Source organism: Protopterus annectens, chromosome 11.part0, assembly GCF_019279795.1.
Source record: "Protopterus annectens isolate FY-2018-M chromosome 11.part0, PAN1.0, whole genome shotgun sequence".
NCBI lineage: Eukaryota > Metazoa > Chordata > Ceratodontiformes > Protopteridae > Protopterus > Protopterus annectens.
Genome location: NC_056745.1, coordinates 1,399,263,673 through 1,399,285,295, shown reverse-complemented (window position 1 = coordinate 1,399,285,295; position 21,623 = coordinate 1,399,263,673). Strand labels below are relative to the sequence as shown.

General features: G+C 35.3%; 1 protein-coding gene across 10 annotated transcripts in view; it reads left to right on the top strand.

Annotated features, from left to right (window-relative positions):
- Positions 1–21,623, top strand: part of LOC122815864 (F-actin-monooxygenase MICAL2-like) — a gene marked incomplete at its 3' end in the record, with an annotated part of 2,588,394 nt that overhangs the window by 568,169 nt on the left and 1,998,602 nt on the right. For 9 of the 10 annotated variants that reach the window (XM_044088691.1, XM_044088687.1, XM_044088686.1 and 6 more), the window contains 1 exon segment: positions 2,269–2,347. 10 annotated transcript variants of the gene reach the window in all.

Below are 21,623 nucleotides of genomic sequence, written 5' to 3'. Positions count from 1 at the left end.
TAGTGCTTTTTTATAAATGTATGTTTTAATTGAAATAGTAACAGGTTTTAGTGAATTAATTGAATAATTGTAATTAGGAATGTATTTATAAACCAACAAGTTGGGTTTGTTCATTGTTCTGAAGAAGTCCGTAATGCAAGGACGAAACCTGGGTTAGCAGAGTTTATTGTTTTCAGTTTTACTTGCTTTGCTGCCAATAAATACTTTTTGGACATCCATTTCACCGTAATTTCATCTGGTTTGTGGAAAAGTTCATAGTTGATCATCCTCCATCCTTACAACAACAAGAAGCTCTGTAGCTTCCCCTCTCAAAAAGAGTAGGAGAAATGCCCATTATGACATGGTCAAGTTTATGATAGTATGAATACCTTCATGAGTCTTCTTTGAAAATGGGGGTATCCTAGTTAAGAAAAGAAAATAACCACTGTACATGAATTTGAGAATAGAACCTTGTTACAGATAAATCTGGCAAATCGACTTCCTGCAAAATACTGATAGAGACCTCCTTACAGGTGCCATGTTTTACTCATGACAAAATTGATCACTGTCTACACCTAAACAAACTAATTGAAAGGGGTATTAACCCAGACAACATGCCCTGGTTTAAACATTTCTTCAATGACAGATGCTTCAGAGTTAAAATAGGATCCTACCAATCAAAATCAGCACCTGTCATCAAAGGTGAACTACAAGCATCTGTTCTTGTTCCCTTCCTCCTTCCGTATTTATTAACAAACTTCCTTGTAACTTTCTGTATCTCTCACTCATTTTCTATGCTGATGAAATGGTTATTTAATTATCAAGTCACTCTCATACCCACATTCTAGTAACTGAAAAACTGTGATTTATTTTCATGTAAAATTTTGCAGTGTACCATATTATGATTTTTTTCATAAGAAACCTGGAGGAGTTTATGTGTGGCATCATGGTATTTTAAGGCTGGAAAACTGCGCTGATAGGTGGTATCTAACTACTACCATTTTGTACGTTTGTGCTTTATGTAACTAGACTATGCTTGGAAGCACTGTAGAACAGCATTTCATAGGCCTGCTAGGTAGAGACGTTTAGGAGTATATTGAGACAGAACTTAGTCAGTAAGTGATACTTTGACTCATTTTTATTCAAATTTATGAATATGTATGAATATGTGTATTACTGCTTTGCTATACAAGGAATTTATGTGATATTTCATGTTATTAAAATGAAAGTTCACGTAATGCTGAGAAACTTCTCACTGCTACCTGGCCCCTACCTGCCACCACTCTATTTATACTTGTTTAGCAATAAATATGACAAGTATACATGTCTACTTATTTAATATAAATATCTCAAGCACTGTTCACATAGCAGTGTATTGAAATAGCAGTACACATAGCTGCTCAACACATAGGTCAGGAATGTTTGCTGACACAAATGCAAGGGTCAGTAAGTGAGAAAGTGTAATTTAATTTTATGCTAAATTATGAATGTGTCACATTAATATTCTTGTTGATAACATAATCCTGACAAAGTATCTGTGGTACTTTATAATTTCAAATGAAAACTTGTTTAATGCTGTAAATATTGTCAATGATACTTGCAATCAACCTACCACCAATGTGCAGATATTTACTCTTGTTTAGTAATAAAATATGCAAATATGCATTAATATCATATTCGGATGAATATCTCATATTGTCCAACTGGACATGTAGAACAGCATTTCACATGCCCATTCACCCTTGAGATTAGGAATAGCTCCACAGACATGTGGGCTATTCTGTACCACAGGAAATTGGGGTTAATTTCTGTGTTATGAATATATGTCATATACTAATAATTACACTACAAAACTTCAACAACATGGTATTATATGGTACTTCATGGTATCAAATGAAACCATACACAATGCTGAAAAACCTTTGCACTAATAGTTGACATCTAGAAACCACTGCTTGCAGATATTTACATTTATTTGGCCATTAAATATCCATACCATTCATAATTATGCAAATATATAAAAAATGAAGAGCACATATGTATGGACACAAATTGCAGTTTTAGTTGGTGTTTACCTACTGTGGTTACAGAGATATTAATGTTTGTTTGCATAATTATAATAATTAAATATGCTTATTATTGAATTACTTACACAGTATAAAATTACCATTTTTGTTTGGCTGACATATTACTATCATCATTGTGAAGATTAGTATACATTGAATAGCTTTTGTATTTTCACTTTTTCATAACTTTTATATTTTTTGAGATATATACATTTGTTTACAGGTGAGTTGAAAAATTACAGTCTCAGACTTTTGGCTCAGGCAGAACCTGTCCAGGCCAGGAAATCTTCACGTGTCAGGAGGTATGAAATTATACTCAAGCTAGATGTGGAAGAGCTAAATAACTATTTATAATATGTATAATGTACATGTTTTCCATAAATATAATACATATTCTATATGTTGTGTCTTTTGGCTTTTCCCAGTTATGGGTTGCCACAGCAGAACTCTGGTCCGTTAATGATTGGCAGTTGATTTTTACGTGCCGAGTTGCCAGCCCTGATGCACAACCTTCAGCGAAGGTATGCCCATTCATGCATGTCTCCACGCACTTACTGTGAGGCGACAACACTACCGCAGCACCACCACCGCTGAGTAAAATCCATCATTTATTCATTATAGGTAATATTTAGCAGTTTCAATAGCTGAACAAGTAGCATACTCACCTTTTTGGTGTAGAAGGCTGTGGATTCTATTCCCACACCAAGTACTTAGAGTCATTTTCCAGTACTGACACCGCAGTGCAACATAAGGGGGGTGGTGCAGTCCTAAATGTAACATCCATGGGATGAGACATTAAACCAAGGCCCCATATGTTTGAGTTAGTGGTAACTCTGGTGGATGTAAAATATCCCCCTGCACTTATCAAAAAGAGTAGTCATCCTTCATTTATAACTTTTGCAGATTTACAATTTTTCAATGTTTCAAAATTCTGCAACTTAAGAACTACTTAAACTACCCTCTACTCCCTACCCCTTCAACTATATTGTTCAGAATCTCATTTTACTCTATTTCATATTAGATAATAGTTCTGGTATCCCAACTATTTAAAATAATGGTCATAATTGTTTTATCAATATCAGTCATAATTTTTTCACAATTTTGATAGAACCCTTACAGTATTTTATCCATATTAATTCTCCTTTAAATTAATAATCCTTGAACTATTTATGAATCTATGTTCCATACTTTACAGAGTACCACATTTCACAAGTAATCTTTCTTGCTTAAATTTATACAATGTAGCTGCTTTAACAGGTAATTTTTCAGATAAAATATTCATTTATAATCTTGCCTTTCTAGTAATGCATTAAACCTAATCATTCTCTAATAGTTAACATTTTATCTTCCTATAAATTTACCCATGGATGAAACCATGTCTCTATACATTTTCATAAAATTCCCTTCTGTCATTTCTATTATCATTAAACACAGTTTTCCAGTCGTGAAGTTTCTACCAATATCCTTGATCTTCTCCTTCTTCAGAAGTTTTACCCCTCTTACCTGACTTTCTCCAAAAACAGAATTTGCCATATCTAGCTTCTGTAAACTTACTCACAGTGGACCAAATTAGTTTACGCCTATACTAAGTGTACACAATCTGCTATTTAAGAACATACCTACCACATTTTTTTGTGTTGTCTAGTCACGTAGAAAAATTTTAGTTTTACATGTAGTCTACAATGTGTGGTAACCTTTATGAATCCACCTAGGTATTTAAGGCTGCAAAAAAAAAAAACAAAAACAAAACAAAAAAAAAAGTAAAAAAACAAAAATTAGGAGGAAGAATGTGTGAGTTATGTGTATATTGTTTATTCACTGAAAATAGTGTACACATAGTCAAAAATAAATTTCTTCTTTCTGAGTAAATGAATAAGCCAAAACAAATTTAAGGATGCTAAATTAACTACAGGATGCAATAAACTGAATCATCCTTTCTTTTCTTTTTAAATAAAACACTTCATTTTGTTGAATTTAATCATGAATACCAAATTAAAGTGAGGATTATTTATTAAAGTTTCTTTTCTAAACACATTGAAAAAGAAAATACTCCAGCCAAAAAACTCAGTTTGCCTTTTATTATTACTAAATTAATTGAATAAACTTTTTCCAAAACATAGCTTAAATGTACTGCAGACTCTGATGAGTTTTAATTTCTTCCAAAATATTCTTCCATTGTTTAATATCAGTATCATATTCCCAGAAGAAATACCTGATATTTGTATATCAGTTTTAAATAGTAAATATTAGCATACTTTTTAACTTACGATATGACAAGCAACACAAAAACTGGAGAGTGAATAAAGTGTCCTCAAGCAAACTACAAATGAATCTCAAGAAAGTAAAATGAGAAAACATAACACAGCTACAAAATAACTTCCCTTAAATATTTACATTTTTTTCTCTGGTTACTTTTAATCTCAGCAATCCTACGATTTTTTTTCTATTCCGTAAGTAATTCTATCATCCATTTAAAATTCCATGTCACTAAACCAATATCATCAACATAAATTATTACTAGAATTTTCAGAGAATTTCTATAAATAAAATGGCCATTGTTAAATCTTTTAACCATACTTTCCCAGACCATTCTTAGCTAACAAATATAAAATAGAAGTCAACCACCCATTTATTACTGTTTTTATAATAATGTTTTATAAGTACTTTTAAGAAGTGTAATAATTTCAGAACATACCCTATAATTCTCTAAAATACTCCACATTTGGTTATAACTCACATTATTGAAAGCCTTTGCAATATTGCATCCAAAATTCTAGCATCAATTCACTGCCTCCTTCATAACAACCAACATTTCTTTAACTTGCCTCCTACTTATGCCATAAATTCCTTCATTTCATTCTTTTCCAAAAACTTTATAAAAAATCTAAGATGAATAATTTTATAATTCATATTATTTGTAGTAATATTTCACCAATTCTCTAATAAATCCATGTCTTCCTTCTTCCATGTTTATTTAACAAATTCTTCAAAGCGATTACTTTTTCTAACACTTTTATTCCATTAATTTAATACTTCAAAAATAACATTTTTTCCTCAACAATTTTTTATAAAAGTCATACCATAATCCATTTATGCCTAAAGCTTTACATTCATTAACTAGTTGTAAAACGTTTTCAAGCTAAGATAGACAAGTATCTTGAATTAATTCTACAGTGTTGCTAATACTTATTTTATTAATCCATCCATCCACAACCCCTTTTCCCATTTTGCACATGGGATCAGTGTGTCACTTCAGCAATGACAGTCATCTTGAGCCAAGGTTTTACACTGCCAAGTGGCTAGCCGTGCCATGGTAATACCCAATCAAAATTATTTTGGAATTTATATCCTTATTTTTTATATTAAACATTTTTAAAAAATTCATTCTCTTTTTTCATTTCCATTTGATCAGCAATTAGAGTACCCACTTTAGATACCAGTTCTTGTATGCATATGAATCTTTTCCTACTACCTTTCCTAAAAGAAAGGGAAACTCCAGTTTTTTCTTTTTGTTAAATATTTTTGCTTCAGTATTAATTAACAGTTCTTTTCTTATTTTCCTCATAAATCTTTTTTTTTTGAGAAAAATAAAAAATCATTTTGTTGTAAGTCAATGTACATGTCATAAACCTTTTTAACATAAGCTTTCTTTATCTTAATTAAGTACTTTCGTTCCAATATTCTTAAGTCTTCTTTTACTTTATCTTAAAAGTTGCCCTCCATTCAGCTTTGGGATTATAAGAGGGAAAGATCATCTTATGTTCCTTCCATAAGTTATCCCTTTCTTGTCTAAATTCATCTTTCCAATATAAAAGCTATTTAATGTCTTAATTCATTTACCTGACTTTAAAAATGTAGTTCTCATTCTCTCCTTAGGCAGGCCATAAAACTGTATGATCTGAAAATTCTGAACATATAGCACCTCCACAAATCTATTTCAAAGATTCAGAAAACATAATATAATCAATTTCTGATCTTAATATAATTCTTGAATTGGTAACATTTCTGGTATTACCTAAATTAAGTTGATCTAGACTCTTAACATCTCATTTTTAACATCCTTTGTAACTTTCTTTGTTAATGACCTTAAATTGCAATTGAAATTCCCAGTAATAATGATGTTCCTCTTTATAAAATCACAAGGTTGACTCTCTACCCTTAAAATCAGTGTAAGCATAAATTAAACAAAGTAACAATAACTGTGCAAACATACTTACCTAAAATCCATTTTTTTTGTCAAAGATTAAATTGCTTTGTTCTGACAATATAAAACAAGTTTCTGATACAAAACGATGTTTGCATTTTGCTTTTCACACTGCTGTAACACATATAGGTTCATAGGTTCATAGGTGTGTACTAGGCTAATGGCCCTGGAGCCTTTACAAGCCTAGCCCATAGGATTACCCTGGCATCCTGCCACCCGAACTTAGTTCCCAGTGCTTCTGTTGAGTAAGGCCACTGGAGTGATCCCTGGGTTGAATTTTCTATTTCCCATCCACTCATCAAGATTTCTCTTGAAGAGGGCCAGTGAGGTACTCTGTTTGACATGTATGGGAAGTCTGTTCCATAGCATGGGCAGTTTCTGGGTTATGAATCCGTCCCTCCAGTATGTTCTGTTGATTGTGGTAATGAGGTTGAGATCTCTGGAGGGTGTGGTATGGAGGGATTTGGATTTCGTTAGATGTAGCATTTCTAACAAAGCTGGGTCAAACACGGCTTTCTAAGTCAAGCAGAGATTGCCTCTAAGTAGGCAATATGAGACAGAGAATAGCTGGAGTGTTTTGAGTCTGTCCATATAGGACAAATGTTTAAGGCCTAGGATCCTCTTTGGGAGGTACTTTCTTACATCTCTGTTCACATTTAGTGAAATAATCTGAATATCATTTCCTTGTTTTTATCTTTTAGAAAGCCAAAACCAGCTAAAACCACCCACAGTTCTTCAATTGTAGTCCAGTACCCACCTCACTCAAAATGAAGTTGCTTCTTAAACTTAAAACCTTCTCTGTAGCTGTAGACCAGCTGCCATCAGACTACCTAAAAATAGCAGCAGAAGTTATAGCCTTCCTTGTACCCATACTAATTAATAGGTTCATAGCAGAAAGATACGTCTCATCACTCTGGAAAAAAATTCTATTTCACACCACCTCACAAAGGTGGCACATCTACAGAGTTTAATAACTGCAGACCAATAGAGATTCTCTCCCCTCTCCAAAATATTAGAGAAATACATCTATATGCAGCTGATGCAATACTTAACCTCAAATAACCTGCACTCAAAAACACAACATGTCTTTAGGTCATAGCACAGCACAACTACTGCTCTACTACATTTTAACAGTATATAAACCAGCATAGAAACAATGATATGCTTGTGACCACCATGTTCTTAGACTTGTCAAAGGCATTTGATACTGTCTCACACCGGCAACTGCTCATTCAACTCTTCTTAATAGGACTTTCATAAAACTATTTGTCATAGTCACTTAGTTACCTGTCTGGTTGGCAACAAGCTGTTAAATGGCAACAAACCTACTCATCCTTTCAGTCAGTTACTGTAGGTGTGCTTCAGGACTATATCCTAGTTCTGCTTCTATTTAATATATTTATTAATAACCTCTCCAACCCCACTCACCATGCTAGTTTAGTTCAATACGAAAATGACTCAACTTTAATATGTGTGGCCTCAACAATAAATAAGCCACAAGACATTACTCAGAAATCTTTCTCCTCTATAGAAACCTGGCTCAAAGAATCAAACCTCCTACTCAACCCTAAGAAAACTAAGTTAATGCTTTTTACCTCAAAAGGTTGCCAAAATCAAAAGCAATCTTTTACCATAAAAATCAGCCAATAATGCTGTCAATGAAACTGTAACTCACAGTAAACTTCTAGGTATTATAATAGATGATAATCACAAATATGACCAGCATATATTGCACACCATTAAATCTACACACCAGAAGCTAGGCTCCCTTTATAGGCTCAATGGATTCCTTACAGATACTGCAAGAAAAACTCTAGCCACCACCTTCTTACTGCCAACTCTCTTATACACTGCTTCTATCCCAACAAACTTAAACAATTCTCAAAGAATGAAACTTGCCTCCTGCTGTTATAAAATAGCTAAATTTGCCACCAGTGGCCCTCATAAGACCCACCGTTGCCATAGCTTAAAACAATCAAACTCACTTGAACTATACAACTACATAACATATTCACAACTAAGTACAGGACACAAACTCATTCATCATCCAGAAAAATGCCCTGTACTACAAAACATATTACTGTCCTACTGTCCAGCAAGAGACCAGCGGTCTAGTAACAAATTCTTACTACTGAAAAATAAGTCAAATAATGTTGAAGGAGACTTGCTCTACTTCCAGAATGTTGCTTAACTCTAGAATAGTATCCTTACACAAACAATCTCTGCAAAACTCAATAGTTTTAAACCACTGCTTAAACACCTTAACCAGTCCTGGTCCTGCACTTGCTCATCACCAGGTTAAGACTTTGTGCTCACCTTACAGTACTCTCCAAATACTCTCCTTAAACAGAATACTCTCACCCTCTCACTAAAATGACAAAATTTTTATGCATTGCTGCTGCTTGTGCAATCCACAAAGTTGCATGTTGGCTTTCTCTTTAGTAACTTCTACCTCTGTAAAATCTTAGAATGTATAAATGTAAGTACTGTATGTGTGTAAATATAAATAGAAATGTAACTACTCTGTGTTTAACTGGACCTAAGTATAATGCAGTCTAAACAAATGGAGCTTTTCTCCCCGCGCCTCCACTGAAAATGGGTATAACCCAGTCGGACATTCCCAGTAAACAAAGACAACTAACTAACTAACTAACTAACTAACTAACTAACTAACTAACTGACTGACTGACTGACTGACTGACTGACTAACTAACTAACTAACTAACTAACTAACTAACTAACTAACTAACTAATTGTCTTTTATTTCCTGTCACATACTCATTTGCCTATGGAATTTCTGCCCCTAACTTTCTGACATAATAAATCATTATCATTTTTACATTCTACTGTTTTAGACTTTCTGTTACTAACATTTTTTTCAAAAATCATCTGATCTTTTACTATATCATTCTCCACTTCTGTAACATTCTCCATTTTATCCTCTTCAATATCAGCTTCATTATTTTTTCTACATTAATATGCCTCATTTGCTGAACAGATAAATCACATATATCAGAATTTGCTAAACAATCCATGCAAAAATGGCTTTTTTATGGCATTTGAAATATTCAGCAGTGCAGTTCTTTGCTGCGGGTCTATATTAAGTCAGCAAAATGACATTACAGTGAATGACATTTCGCCAACACATACACAATGAAAGCTGACAACAGCGAGAGCTCAGGTCAGCGATTTTTTTCCCAGGGAAAAAAATTGCTTGGCCTGAGCCATGACATTGCCCTTTACCCCACTGTAGTGCGATCTCTGAGTTGGCATATTTAGTTAAAGGGGTGTGAGGGGCACAGTCCCCCACATTGGGGGGTTGTGGGAGGTGAACCCCCCCACTCTACATTGTTTTAAGTGGTGTGTTGTGTTTTGTTGGTCTACTGAGTTTTTTTTTCAGGGAAACAAATCAGTGACCTTGGGTTTCTCTGTTGTCAGCTTTCGTTGTATATCTGTTGGCGAAACAGCATTCGGTGTAATACCATTTAGATGACTTAATATAGACCCCTTTGCTACAAGTCCCCTTTCACCACATTTCCCATGAATATGTTCAGGGCATTCAGTAATTTAATTCTTTTTAGACCTTCAACTCTCCCAACAGACTAGTTTTTAATCACACAATTTTCTGTTTTCAAAGAAACAAAACATTCCCCCCATCCTGTCCAAAGTCCTCTGTTGTCCATTATTTCGATTGCATTCAGCATATTACTGCATAATGGTTCCAAAAGTTTTCAGAAGATATATTTCCTACATCAGCCTTGAATTGATAATATATTTTTTAATTCAGCTGATATCGTTGGGACTACAGTAAATAATTGTTTAATGGAAAATATTAGACTTCTTCTCACATTTCATAAAAACATTTAGTTCATGAAAAATCTCAAAAATTACATCATATAATCACTCTTTTCCAAATTAACACATCCTGCATTTTAAAGCCCAACAGTAATGCATTATCACAAATGTCATATGGACTTAATTCTTACCATTGTCATGATTTTCAATTTTATAGTTCAGACTATTCATTTCCCTTAGAAATTGCAGAAGCGTATGAAATCTTGCCTGGCAACACTGCACTCCTTGGTCAGTAGTCACTTTGTTCACCTCCTCTGCTGCTCCTTCGTTTATGCCATCATCGGCTACCAGCACTGTAGAATCCAACCATCTCTAAAAAGAGTACCAAATCTCAATTTCATTCTTCTTGCCTTTTTGAGGTAAAAGTCACAATGATTTTCTGGTTGCCTGATTATTGCAGGTTATTATGTAGTAAAAGCGATGCACGTAGTGACTAGCAAAATGCAAGAATTTTGACAAGTTTAATATTACAATGCAGGTAGCATAATGGTTATAGCAGCAGAATAAATCTCATATAAATGAAAATGTTTGAGTTATACTCAAACAAGATCCAAACAAATATTGGACCAACACTGAGACTGATAGCGGAATAGTCAGACTTCTGTTAACTTCTGTAACTGAAGAAGTAAAACAGCTCACTGAACTAGACTGAACTGTCCTTACTTCTGTAATGAAAGTATCCATCTCTTTATACCAAAACTTGGTAAATTTTCTTTGACAGTTTTACAAATCTCCTTAACCTTGGTTCCCAAGCCTTATACCATCTAAATAAGATTTATTATTTCAGGTGCCTAATCTGTTAATGTCTAATGACGGTCTGCTTCTGTCTCTTGAAGATCATTCTGGCAAACAACAAAATGTTCCCTAGTTCTGCATGTCTTTGTCAGTGGTTTGGCCTGAAGGTTATTCACTGAATCATAGCTTGTGTATCCTTTACTGAAACTGCATTTACTAAAGCTATGTATAAAATGTAAAATATAAATAAAGATGTAGACCTGCCTTAAATGGCAACATTTCCAAGCCTTTGCAAAGAAAATACTGCATTTATATTGGATCTCTTCTAATAAACTACATTTATTTTATTTTATTTTATTTATTTGACATTTGTTTACCAGGAAGGTCCAACTGGGATATTATTCCATTTTCGGCTGTGGCCCGGGAAGAAGAGCTCCACACTGACATAATTTAGGTACAGTTAAATACAGTTATTACAGTTCTTAATACAAACGTATAACATATTAACTAAGTAAAAATTCAGCTTCAGTTCATACAGTATGAACTTATACATATATAGTGCAAATATCTGGACAGCTATAACAAGCTGAAAAAGAGGACTGTCGGTAGAGAAAGTATTCACAAGTTGCAGTTCATAGAGATGACATTAATCTGAGTACACTATTTGGGGCAGAGATGACTAGATAATATAGACTAGTCAAAATATTAGAAAACATCTTGCGACCAGTAGTGAATGAATTTCCATCCATCCTGAAAGATACATACCAACTTGATACAGTATCATCACAGTATTTTCTCATTACATTGGATGTAGAAAGCCTATAATAAACATAGGCATTAGTTTTTAACTGCCACAAAAGTACCTGCTCCTCTAACTTTAAATGCCATGGGCCACCTCTAGGATTCTTGGATATTTGCTAAACCACCATGAATTTAAAACTATGAGAATTGAATTCAAGAATGTGTTTGGCCAAGGCATTAGTATTGCTACCCTTTGTTATAGCATAAACATGTTCATAAATTCTTTGTTTTAGTTGTTGTTCAGTTTTGCCAAAATAAAAAGTAGGGCAAAACTGTCAGGTAGCAATATAAATAACACCTTGGCTTTCACAATTGAATCGATTGGTAATGTTATATTTAATATTCCTCATTTCACTTCATTTTTACAATTTACACACCAATATAATGATTTGTATATCAATTTTTGGATATTCAGCTTTATAAGGATTTGGAATTTAGCAGGTTTAGAACCTTAATATACAGAAAACCATTTTATAGTAATTCCTTTCTTCATTTTACGAGTAAGCATCCATTTCTTCAGAAGAGAGGAATAATTAAAGGACAATTAGTTTGCGCGTCTAGGATGTGCTCCATTGATGAGGATTTTTATCAGGAATGTAGATATTTAGAAAGAATGTTTCTTAATCGTGGGTATCCCTTAAGAATCATTAAAAATTTATATGAGGAAGTAAGTTCTAAGAGATGTACAAAAATGTTGGGTCCCCTTTTGACCAAAGGGTACACAACAGAAGTTGACCGCAATGTGATTATACAGCTGGGAAATGACATCACACATTCCTCGCACAATAATGATCAAGGTAAATATATAACCAGCTTTATAACCACCTATAATGATTTATCATTACAATTTAGGAATGTACTGCACTTTAATTGGGACATCATAGCAGAGCAACATTCCCTCAAGAAAATACTTGGTCCTAAGCCCACTATGGTTTTCAGGAGAGGTTTGAATTTCAAATCTTTGTTTGAATTACCACACCAACATCAAAATAATTACAAAAACCAAGTAGGCATGTTTAAGTGTGGTAGATGTAGTTATTGTAAACATATCCAAACAGGCAATTATTTTTGTGTGAGGAATATTAAATATAACATTACCAATCGATTCAATTGTGAAAGCCAAGGTGTTGTTTATATTGCTACCTGCCAGTTTTGCCCTACTTTTTATTTTGGCAAAACTGAACGACAACTAAAACAAAGAATTTATGAACATGTTTATGCTATAACATTGGGTAGCAATACTAATGCTTTGGCCAAACACATTCTTGAATTCAATTCTCATAGTGTTAAATTCATAGTGGTTCAGCAAATATCCAAGAATCCTAGAGGTGGCCCATGGCATTTAAAGTTAGAGGAGCAGGAACTTTTGTGGCAGTTAAAAACTAATGCCTATGTTTATCCAGGCATTAATGATGTCTGCTCCATTAAATGTTTACTTAAACTCAAAGCCTTGGAACGTTGAATAATTTGATCTGTTCAAAAAATGTTTCTCTTTTTTTATATATTCATATATTATAATATATATATATATATATATATATATATATATATATATATATATCCTTTTTAGTAAGATTTTTTAAGTAGCTTCTTGAATTTATAGTTGAATATGAATTTCTTGTATATCTTGGCTTAAAATAGTACTAGTTCTTTTTTGCTAAACATTTAAGAATATAACAAATGGCAGGTTCTTGAATGGAATGGTTCTTTAAAAGTTAATAGAAATTAGCTGATCTTAATGGATTCCTAATTATGGTTTATATATAATCAGTGTTTTTTCTTGTAATGTTGTCTGAAGAAGTGCACTTAATTCATGTGCATGAAAGCGCTAACAACTTTTTAATAAATTACTTGGATTCTACTGCGGTCATCAGCTTTTGTTTTTCCTAGTTTGGTTTTGGTTTTTCGGTTTAATAGTTGTACTGTGTTTTGGTCAGAAGCCATTTTGGGTATTTTTAGACGGTAGTGGAGAAGTTGCTTTTGAATACATCTTTTAAGAATTATTGAAAGAGGTGATAATATTGCAGTAGACCGAAAGTTAGAGATGTCAGCTGAGATGCCACTTTCATAGCTCTCAACCCTCCATCTCCAAAATGAGAAACACTACCTCTTTTAATGTGTGACAAATGGGAAAAATGTGGAACACTTACTAACTGCTAACAATTTCACCTAGGAAGCTCATAAGATGGTTAAAATGTGCTATTTTTACAGTAAAAACTTATCTTGATGAATTAATATGATTTTGCCCACTTTATCATGGATATCAGTTAAAAAAATACCTAACACTGAATGGTTGACAGATATTTTCAGTGTGGAACTTTGAGGAGCATGAATGTTTCAGGACCACAAATGAGGAAAGTTTCTCATAATGAGGTACACTTGAGAGGCATGGCCACTTTTATTAAGAGGGATAATGCAGGATTTTTTTTTCTTTAGTGATGGTACACAGGATTTAGCTATTTATCTGTAGAAAAGGAGAAAGACTGGGTATGCTGTGGCATCAGCAGCTAGCATTAGGTATTCAGGTGGGAGGTTGTTAACTGCAGTGGAGCATGGTTTGGGTTTAAGTAGAATATTTTTTTAAGATTGATACGGAGATATGTTCTAAGTGGAAATTGCTGACAATGGATATGGAGGTTGAATTAGGTTTGTGTGGGGATACTTGAGGGTTAAAGGAAGTGGTAAGCATGTATGGTGCATGAAGAATGTTGGTTTTGGTCTAACCTTTTGTTTGATGAATTACTAGGATTGGGTGGTATTGAGGGAGTGGAAGAAGTACTGGATGAGCGTGAAGACCTTTTAGTTAGAGAGGTAACACTTTCTATGAAGTAGGTATTGAAGAATATAGCAGTTTCTTGTGGAGAACTATTATGAGAAGGGTTGGGTTCCTTGTTTGAGCCAGGATGTAACAGGTTACATACTGATGTCCAGAAATGTTTGGGGTCATTTTTGTTGAAGTTGTAGATGGCTATAATATTTTTTTTCTCCAGGTTAACTTGTTTTTAATTTTTACACTGCAAAGGTGTAAGTTATAGAGGGTTTTAAGTTTAAGCCAGTCTTTCTAAGCATTGTCTCTGTTAGACATTGTAATTTTTGTCTAGGTAGTGAGCCAAGGTGCTTTATTAATTTTCACTCTTTTTTTTTTTTTGCAGAGTGGGAAGTGGCTGTTTAGAGTATTTAAGAATAAGTTATTAAAAGTACTGACTGCCTCGTCGAGCAGAAGAGTTTTTAAGATGGACCAATTAAAGGCTTTCAATTTATTGATGAAAGAGTCTTTATTGAATTTAAAAAGGTTTCAGGTTGTTTTAAGTTTGTAAGTATTAAGTTGATGGGTGGTTTTTCTATGGGTTTAACCTGGAAGATGTTCGCTAAGTGAGTTTGGATGGGTTTCAGAGGTTGTAAATTTACTAGGGTTAGAGACCAGTATTCAGTCTAGAAATGCTCATTTATTGTTGGTATTATTAAATCTGGTATGTGTTTTGATAACTTGTGTATAACTATAAAGGTTTATAGTGGATGAGGGAAAGTCTGTTGCAAGGTTTGACAGTCAATATTTATATCTCCTCGTGCATTTTTTTTTTCATAAGGTATATCATTAGTTGTCCAGGAGAGGATTTCTTCTATGGCTGTTTTATTATTTCCAGGTTAAATACAGATTGTAGCAAAACATAGCTGTTTTTTTTATTGTTGAACTTTAACAGTTTGCGTTTTGGAATTTTGGGAAGTTATGTGAATAGGGAGAGAGGCTGTATGAACTTGGATAAATTAAGAGTTACCTCTCCTGCTTTCTTGTGGGGCCTGTCAGCTCTGATAATGTTGTAGCCTGTACAGAGTAGACTGGCAGTCTAGAAAATTTAATGTTAGGCTTAAGCCAGGTTTCTGTGACAGCAAGAATATCAGGGTTGTATTGTCATATCCAGGTAAATAGTTTTATAATTTTGTTAAAACTGCTATGGAGGTTGCTAGTGACAATATTCAATTTGTTTTGGAAGATAAGTGGAGGAATGATGGGGTGAGGTGTTTGATGTGCTTGTTTTATTGGTATGAATAGGTGGTTGTTTAATGATAGGACAGTAAAGCTGGGATGGTAGTTGAATGAGGGTTAGTTAATTCACAATTTTGTTGGAGTGGTTGTTTGCTGTTTTGATTAATTGGTGAGGTTTTGGGATGTGGGTTGGGGTGAACATAAGTTCATAGGTAGGTACTAGGCTATTTGCCCAAGGGCATTTATAAGCCTAGCCAGTGTGTGTTGGCTTTCACCGCCCCATTGATTAATTAACTGATCCTCTGTCAAGCAGAGCCAATGAAGTGATCCCAGGAGTGTATTTTTTTGTTAACCATCCACTCGTCAAAGTTTCTCTTGAAGAGTGATAGTGAGGAGGTCTGCCTAATGTAGTTTGGAATTTTGTTCCAAAGCATGGGGAGTCTCTGTGACAGGAATCTATCCCTCCAGCATGTTCTATTTATTGTTGTGGCGAGGTTTAGCTCAATAGAACGTGTGGCTTGCAATGACTTGGATTTCTTTAGGTGGAACATGTCCATCAATTCTGAGTTGGACATAGCTTTGTAAGTCAGGCAGAGATCACCTCTGAGTAAGCGATATGCCACTGAGTACAGCAGGAGTTTTTTCAGTCGGGCTGCATAGGACATGTGTTTGAGGCCAGTAATCCTCTTGGTGAGGTACTTTTGTGGTCTTTCCAGCTATTGGAAGTGCCTTGTGAGGTACATCCCAAATGGGGCATTGCACTCTATGATGGGTCTGATGAGTGACGAGTAGAGGGGTACTATAACCTCTTTATTTCTAGATGCAAACCCTTTAGTAATTAGATGGACCACATAGAAGGATCTCCTAACTATTTAGGCAATATGATTGTCAAAGGAGAGATTAATATCTAGCTGGGTCCCCAGATCTCTTATTACCTCTTCTGTATTAAGGGGGCTGCCACCTATGTGATAATTTGTGGGTGTTTTGTTTTTCCCAAACGGGATGACTATGCATTTTTTGGCATTTAGCTTGAGGCCATTACTTTGACACCAGGTGTCCGTCTCAGTAAGGCCCTTTTGGAGGATGTCCCTGTCAACTGGAGAGTCAGTTATGGTTCCCAGTTTTCAGTCATTGGTGAACCTGGTTAGCCATAGTCCTCCTGTGTTTGCCTGTACTTCTGAGAAGTATATGCCTAACAGTAGGGGTCCCAGGACCGCGCCTTGTGGGGCACCACTTGTGACTGGTTTAGAGTCAGACCTGGAGCCCGCTACTCTTACCGTGTGAGTTCTGTCTGTAAGCCAGGTAGCAACTTATCTCGTGACATAGGGGTTTATGTTCAGGCTGGTGAGTTTTTCTATAATACCCGAGTGGGGAATGGTGTCAGAAGCCTTGGCGAGGTCAAGGTAGGCTGTGTGAACTACCTTTCCCTCGTCTATTGCCTTGGTGACTGTCTCGAAGAAGTCAACCAAGTTTAGTATGCATGATCTACCCTTAACAAAGCTGAACTGGGTTGGGTCAAGTGTTTGGAGGTTCCCAATGTCTTTGCTAATGAGTTCCATGATGATGCACTCCATAGCCTTGCAGGCCAGGCTAGTCAGGCTTATGGGGTGATAGATACCAGGGTCAGTTGTGGCCCCTCTTTTGTGGAGTGGAATAACCGTAGCTGTGCGCCATTCTGTGGGCACGTAGCCTGTGGAGAGGCTGAGGTTGAACAGCGTGTTTAGGTGGGGGGGTTGTTCATTCTGTAGTTTGTGCAAGACACAGCCTGGGACACCATCTGTCCCCATTGACCCTGTGTTTTTGGCTTTTGAAAGGGCTGTTTTTCACCTGTGCGTCTGTGATTTCCAGGACACTACACTTTTCCGGTATTGTTGTGGGCCCTTTTGGAGGTGAAGTTTGTACTGAATCTATCTGCCAGGATGTTGGCAATATCAGTAGGTTCAGTATATTTTGTGCTATTTTGCACTAGTTCAGTGCATATCTGTGAGTTGCCACTTAGATTCTTAACATAGCTAAAGAAGGCTTTGTGGTTATCTTTTGAATCCTTGGCTATTTTTTTTCGAAGTTAGCCTTGGAGGATTTTATGAGGGACCTTAGTTTCTTACTGATACTGATCAGGGATGTCTTTCCTTCTTGGGATTTGCTTTTTTTCTGAACTAGTTTCCTCCTTCTATTGTATAGCCTGTCTATGTCTGTATTGTGTGATTTTTGGGAGGTAGTATATTGATTTAAAGGAGACCTGCATGAGATTTATTTATTTATTTATTTTGAGTGGAGTGGTGGTAGTGAAGTGTTTTGTGCTTAAAATAAAAAGAAGGTGAGAGATTAAACAGGCAGGGAGATGTATTGGTACAGCTACGCCTGATGTCCTGGTGTGCTTAGTAAACTGCAATAGGAGAGGTGTATAGAGGTGAAAGTATACAATGCTAATTTTTTGATAAGATGTTAGTAGCAGCAGAAAGAGACATGATACTTGGAGAAACATTTGAAATTTTAATGGTTTTAGACACGAGGGAAAAGTGTAGTATGTATTATGAAGTGGAAAGAAGCAGAGGTGGAGTTAGTGAAGAAAAGTAAGTAGAGAAGATTTCTTATTAGTTAATTCTAATTGTATATTAATTAAGCAATAACCCACACCTGGGTGTAGGTAATGCTGGATTTACCCACAGTTGGTGTGGTTTGGTCACAAGGGTGAAGCCCTAGTGGCCAAACAAAGACAACCATGGGTAAATCCAGCATTACCCACACCCAGAAGTGGGTTATTGCTATTATACAATGACATTATTTAAAAAAAAAACTTACTTTTCTTAAATATGGCATTGTATAATGCCTCCATGCTGCCCTTCCGCAGCTGTCTGGTATTTTGTGGCAGTTCTGATGTACTGCGCATGCGTATACTTATGCAGTACATCAGAGCTGTTGGTGGAAGCAACGGAGAAAGCAAGATCTCCGTTGCATTTTACAAAGTGTCTCGCTATGTTAAAGGAGTTTAACATAGCGAGACAGCTTTAAAAAAAGCAACGGAGAATCTCTGTTACTTTTTTTAAAGCTGTCTCGCTATGTTAAACCCATTTAACATAGCGAGACAGCTTTAAAAAAAACAACGGATAAAGGAAAATATCCGTTACTTTTTTTAAAGGTGTCTCGCTACGTTAAACTCCTTTGACATAGGGAGACAGTTTCTAAAAAGCAATGGAGATCTTGCGTTCTCCGTTGCTGTAAAAAAAAAAAAAGAAAGATTTATACTAATGGAAAAAGTCTGGGCGACCAGACCTTTTTCCATTAGTATAAGTCTGATTTACAATGTGCACGCCGACCAATCAGCGTGCACATTTTGGAATATTAATGGGGGTCGTATAATGAGAAAGGAAATAGAGGAGTATTTATGATATTTTAAGTGAGTCAGAGATCTAAGGCAGAATATAATGGGGCACTAATAATAAAATTCTAGTGCAAGTATGAAGAGGAGATAAGGCAGATGTAACTTTTTTTGGTTGATTGGAGAGAGAACCTGTGAGTGGTTATTTGTGAGATGGTTATGTTGCTGCAGTTGAGAAGAGTGAGGGGTCTTGTTATAGGTTGGAATTTGGATAATAAGGGGTAGGCCCAGTATAAAGGAAGAGATATCAGAGGTTGGTGGCATACCTCTGAACTGTACAGATATTCGCAGAATGTCCAGATTTTTGCATCATATCTTTGGTCTGCTTCTCATATAATTGTGATTTTCTGGAAATTCACTGACAAACCATTGAGGGTGGAAGTCAGAAAATAATGGTAGTCATTTGAGTTCCAGACTTCATACCCTTACAAAAAGTCATGCTAATGAAAAACCTGTTGTTCAATCTACTTTCTACATTTGTTAAAGCAATATTTAAAAGGTGTCCCCATTTTAGGCCTTAGTCCCCTTTTTACTTTTAGATTTGTCCAGATTTCTTGCTCTAAAAGATTGAGAGGTATGGTAGGTGAGAATTGGAATAGGGCATAGAACAAAGGAAAACGGAGCAAGATCAAACTGACTCCTGCAGGAAAACAGTCAGGATTAGCAAAAGTTAAGTAAAAATATCTTAAGTGACTAGGACACAGCATTATCAGTGACTGTGTTGAAAACTAACAGCAGTACATTGGAAGTATTAACATGAAAAACAGAGAAGATTGTATCAGTGGGAGATAGAAAAGGACAGTCTATCAAATAATGATATGAAGGCGCTAAAGGAGATAGAACTAGGGCAGCCCAGAATGGGGAGGGGGGGAGAAGACAGAGAGCTAGCAGTGAGCTAAATGTAGCAGATAGGGGACAGGAAGCTGCTAAAAATCAATAGTAACTCACTGTGCCTTACAATTGAGAGACAAAAAGGAGTGTGGCTACAGTACAGCAGTAGAGTAAAAAATAAATGGACTCTCGTCAGAGGTGAACCCAGTATGGAAAGTATTCCCAAGACACCTCAATAGTTGTACAGTAAGGTGAAAGGGGGTAGTTGCACTTATTCTGAGGCAGGAGATACCAGCAACAGTAAAATTTCCCTGTACAAATCCAGGAAGTACCTAACTAGTTACAATATAGTGGGAGTCCTTAATGGAAGGCACTTCTTTATGACTTCTCACTCTAATACCCTCTGGAGCTGAAACAAATGAATGCCCTGACGCTACTTCAGACCCTTGCCTGATGTTCCCAGTTATGTCAGTCTGAGGGGGAGCTTGAGCCTAATGCCACTGTACCTAGTCAAGTGTATCAAAGAAATTTCAGTTTGTAGGTTAAGAAAAGCATGCAAATATTTCTCTAAATCAGACACTAAGTACTGCAGGTTAACTATAGAATTCATATGTTTGAGGACTACTTAACTGTTAAAAGACAGAGAGGGAAGAAAATTCACCTGCATGCCCAACAGCCATAATCCAAACCAATAAACTGGAGTGCAGCTGCTGGGCGGATCATATTAATGAAAATACACCCTGTAGAATATCATGCTGCTGTAACGTCTGAGTACATCTGTAAGCATGTTCTTATCCACTGCCTGCTTATGCAAATGCAGTATGTTACATGTATGTAGGACGTGTCCTTACAGTCCCTTCTGAGAACCCTGTACAGGGATCTGTTTCTGCAATTACTTTGTAAATGTAATACACTGCAACTAATATAACAACTGTAAAATAATTTCTGTCTGTCCAGTAAATAAACTTCCAATGTTACGTTTGACTACTAGATATTGTCTGAATATTCATGACCTGAAAATTATTCTGAAAATTCTGAATTTAATTTATTTTAACATTATGATTTCTAAAACTAATTCAACAGGGCACTTATTTGACATGTCTTATAAACAGTATTAGATGTCCTATGTGACAAGATCCATACCAATTTGGTGGTAGGCATCTATAAGCTTTCTTCTTACACATGATGTTTGTGTCTTAAAGCATAATTACCATATACTTTATTAACCTGTTTTTGTAATTATCCAGTGTCTTCAGTTACAATGTATTAATTTCAACAGTTACAATACAGTCTGACATACAGGTGTACTTCTTTTCTGTGCAGCAGGATCCACTAGGTACATTTTTTAACACAAGCAGCTTTACAAATACAGTCTTCAGCAGAAGCATCTGTACAAATCAGTTTGATATACAAATGACATAATTATTCACAAATCTGTAGCTAGCTATGCTGGCATATGTTGTACATCCACTCCCTTGCTTCTTCTGGCATAACTGGCAATACCTCACATCATCACAACCATAACCCTGTTTTGTTCTACTTCATATTTCAGTTCCTGTTTGCATTATGCTAACTTACTTTGTTATATAATTTGTTTCTGTTTTAACTAATGTTGGCACATTTTGTCTAATTTGATATAGTTATGTAAACTGTAGATGTTTTTGTACAATTTTTGAATATTGTAAAATTATTGTTCTTAAAATGTTTTTGTAATCTTTGGAGCTATTCTACCTGGGCCGCCACTGAAAATAGGCACCTACCCATTCAGACTTTCCTGGTAATCATATG